The sequence below is a fragment of the Papaver somniferum genome, chromosome 8 (assembly GCF_003573695.1).
Source record: "Papaver somniferum cultivar HN1 chromosome 8, ASM357369v1, whole genome shotgun sequence".
Lineage (NCBI taxonomy): Eukaryota > Viridiplantae > Streptophyta > Magnoliopsida > Ranunculales > Papaveraceae > Papaver > Papaver somniferum.
The window spans coordinates 115,684,946-115,689,006 of NC_039365.1; the positions used below are offsets into that span (position 1 = coordinate 115,684,946).

The following is a 4,061-nucleotide window of genomic DNA, read 5'->3' on the forward strand; positions in this document are numbered from 1 at the left end:
ATTAGTAACCTAAATTCCTAACGGTTTATGAACCGTTACAAATTGCCTATTACAAATAGGCGATACGAAATAGTTGTAACAAGGCATAGCGTAACAAGGAGAAGCCGTTACGAATATTTTTATTAGGCGTGCCATTCACACGCTTGGTCACACTAGGTGGTCACACATGAATATTTTTTTCCACTCAAAGCAGAAACTGGTAGAGGATATTTCCTCCCCTCTTATCTTTACCCGTTAACCATACATCTCGAGCTCCCCATTCTTCTTCATCTCTTTTCTTTATCTGCCTCTCTCTCCCTCTCTTCTTTTCTCTTTTGCCAATCAAAGATTCTTCCATATGGATCTGCAGAGTTCTGATGAGTGTTATTGATATTTGGTTGTCCCTGTTCAAAGAGAGATGGGGAGAATAAGAAATTAGGGTTTCAGTGATCGATGGATTTCAAAAAATTAGGGTTTCAATGAAGTAGTGAAAACGAAGGGAAAAAATTAGCTGAAGTCTTGAGTATAGAGAAATGAAAGCCAGAAAAGGATGATTTAGATCTTCATCTTTCTAGGTATTCTTATTCTTATCTTTTTTATTGATTTCGATTCTCAGATTTAGTCGTGTTTTATTTCTCATTTTGCACTTAGCCTGAATCGTGTTTTATGTAAACCCTAATTTCAAGGATGAGCTGTTGCTGCTGAGTGGTTGAAATGGGTCGATATAATACAGAACAAACAAATTTCAGTAATCTAAGAAAACCAACTAAATTCCCCCAATTTTATTAGGGTATAAGGTTCGGCAGTATGGGGAAGGGGAAGATATCACCTAAATTTGTAGTCATGAAGAGATTAATAAGCTCTAAAATGATCAAAAAGTAAGCTTCATAAAACATCTTCTCCTTTTATTTATTCCTTTTCAGTTTGATTCTCACAAAAAATAAAAATCTGATCTTTTTTTTTTTTTTTTAGTTTTTTGAATTTAGGACAAAAGAGGATATTCTAAACCCTAGAAAGAATGATCTTCAGAAGGAAAAATTACCCTGAAACGTGTAAGTCTTCTTGTTTCTTTTACTCAATTTAATTTATGTGATTGGTCTAATTTAAATTTCTGAAATTTTACTATGCAGGCCTCAAGTATAATCAGCTCTGTTCTTTAAACATAGTAGTGTATTGGGTCCTCCTGATAGGGTTTTGGTTGATACCAACTTTGTCAATTTCTCTATTCAGAACAAGGTAATTTTGTTTCAAAAACGGGTCTAGTTGATTGGATTGAGCTGAACTTATTTGTGTGTTGTTATCTATAGAGATAACCTCAACTGATGTTCTTTATATCACTTGCATTTTGTGTAGTTGGATTTGGAAAAGGCAATGACAGATTGCTTGTATGCAAAATGTGAGTCTTCTTCTTTTGCTCGATATACTTGAATGGTACTCTGTGATATTTATTGTGTCTGACTGGTTTGATATGCTTGTTTGTTTTACATCGACTCATTTGTGATGGGATGAATTGGTGATGGTTATCGACAAAAATTGCAAGGATGAGCTGTTGCTGCAGAGTGGTTGAAATCGATTTTGGTGATGTTATGCTGATGGGTTTGCTTGTAGAGGCGTGTATTCTTGTGATTAGTCAATAATTACTTCAGACTTGGACACAGAACCATGGGTACAAGCTCAAACAGCTCAACTAGTATCTATAATTTGTGTTTGTTAAGTGTTTGATTTTATATCCTTGCCGATAATTCACTGTGGTATAGTAATATTAGTAGTTATACTACCAGTTTGTCATTTTTAGCTAGTGATGCTCCAATTTTGTCTAGCAACTTGGTTTCATTGTGACATTGTGCCGCAGACTTGCAATTGATACATAATTTGCATCACGTTTTTGTGCTTGTCCAGTTCGCAAGATTAGAAGAACATGGAAGTTGTTGAATCTGAAACTGGTAGTTACATAGGGACCATGGTCAAAGGGTAATGGAATTGGTTACTGTGTTCTCTCTAACTTGCTTTTGTTTTTTTTTGACAAATTACCTAATACGGAGTAGGTTTTACTGAGTGGCTCTGTCGGTGTTATGTCAATGATTTTTTATGAGAATTGGGAGTTATACAATCTTTGTCATATCCGGTTATGTCATTTATACAGTAAACCCTTCTATTTTGATATTAAATGGAATGGCTATGTTTGTTATCATTCAGTTCACTCCTCCTTGTGGGAATACAATAAACCCTTCTCATTCTGAACAAATTGTTGGTTCTTTCTGTTTCTGTTCTTCAGCTTATCTTGTGAGGATGACGAAGAGCGAGCAAGTCGTAGAGTGTACAGAGGCTGCTTTCATTCTCAAACATGTAGTGGCTGCACACGTGTGTTTGCTTCGGGTGTGATTTGCGCCGGTTTTCAGACTGCAATTGTCAGACTTGCACTGATTTCACAACGAATGCTAAACCTTAAATCTTCATAGTAAACTGTTTCCAAGACAAGGTATTATTTCCTTTTTGTCTTTTGGGCGGGTATGGTTGCTATGGCATTGGGCTGTTCTTATGCACAGAGCTTAATAAAAAAAGTTACAAAAATATGACCAGTTGTAATCTATGACTAACTGTTACTAATCGTTTCAGTATTTTGTTGTAGGATTTGTTAGTTGGGTTCTATATTACTTATTGTAATCTATTTCCCTTTGTCTCAGTAGTGAGTTGTTTATTGTGGTTCACATCATGTAGTCTCTTAACTGTTTCCTGTGGTTCCCTAACTATTGCTAACTTCTAGTTCCCTTAATAAGAATCACTTTGAAACTTGATACATATCGTAACTTGTATATAACATAAACATTATTTTAGAAAGCTACAGAAAGAGGAGGCGAGAGATACGAGTAGTTGATCGCTGTCGTATGCGTCAAAAATAAATTACACTTTCTTACTACTCAAAATATAAAAATAGCAAGGGCAAGAAATGATCGTTTCCACAGAGAGGACTAAGGTTGTCAAATTGTTTCGGTTTCCTATAAATACCAGTGGGGGGTTTTCTGATTTTTATATACTAAAATAAAATAAAAACAAAACAAAGAAATAAACAAGCAAATCAAATAGAGCAGATATTGGTTAAGGATTCATCTTCATTCACAAACATGTTTTTTAACAATAACTAGAATTGATATTTAATCTCTCTTTTATCAAAGGCCCTAAGATACCTTGATCGAAAGTATATCCCGCAAATATCCTCTTGTCATCAACAAACACATTAAAAGATGCGAATATGAATTCTATCTTAGAGAACAACCTAACGTATAAAAACACTAATCAAGTTTAATTCCCTAGATGCATTAGGTTCTATGAAATCAGGTCAATCAAAGCAATCGAACGTGTAAAAGTACTAATCCGATTTAACAAAGGTTATGACTCACTTGTGACTACTAGGATGTATCACTACAAGCAATAATCACAATTATGCTACTTGTAATCAGAAATCTATCACTTTTTTGCGTATAATAAATCCTAATCTAGCAATAGAGATGAAAACAAACTCGATTGATTCTAGACTCAACCAAACAAACATTCAAATCATGTAACAATATTAATGGTGAATCATAAACGATAATATGGAGACAAAACTAATTCATTGCATAAAAATCCATATTTGGAAATCCAACTTATTCCTTAATCAAAAATAAGATTAACTACTCATGTTCATGGAGTTCATAACAAGAAGGAATAAAAAAGCCATCATGTTCTAAACCCTCAGCAAAAAGTAATAGAAGAAGATATCCCCCGTTAGAGATTCCAAAAGAGAGATTATATAGCCTCCCAGTTGTGTGAATTGGTTTTCCAAAAGATCTCGACCACCTCCAATTTACTAACTCACGTTCCAGCCCACTAGCCGCCACAACCCAGTCAACACAGGCCCATGTAGAATTTAGGGCAATTTACAGAAATAGGCCTGTTTTTTTATGGTTTGCAAAATTAGGCCTATTTTTTTATTTATTGCAAAACTAGGCACGTTTTGACCAAAAGTGATGGATGGAAAGTTAGCACCGTTAGATGTAACTAAAAAGACCTAAAAGTCATTCGAATTGGTAATTGTGACCCAA

The 4,061-nt window shown here is 34.6% G+C and overlaps 1 long non-coding RNA gene across 2 annotated transcripts; it reads left to right on the top strand.

The window, feature by feature from the left end:
- The first annotated feature begins 230 nt into the window (after positions 1–230).
- LOC113302724 lies at positions 231–2,687 on the top strand. 2 transcript variants are annotated; one of them, XR_003337056.1, is made up of 6 exons: positions 231–554; positions 666–857; positions 952–1,031; positions 1,110–1,215; positions 1,333–1,645; positions 2,255–2,687. It is a non-coding gene; the product is annotated as an uncharacterized LOC113302724 (long non-coding RNA). The 2 variants fall into 2 exon arrangements; XR_003337057.1 differs by having other exon boundaries at positions 769–857.
- The last annotated feature ends 1,374 nt before the right edge of the window (positions 2,688–4,061 follow it).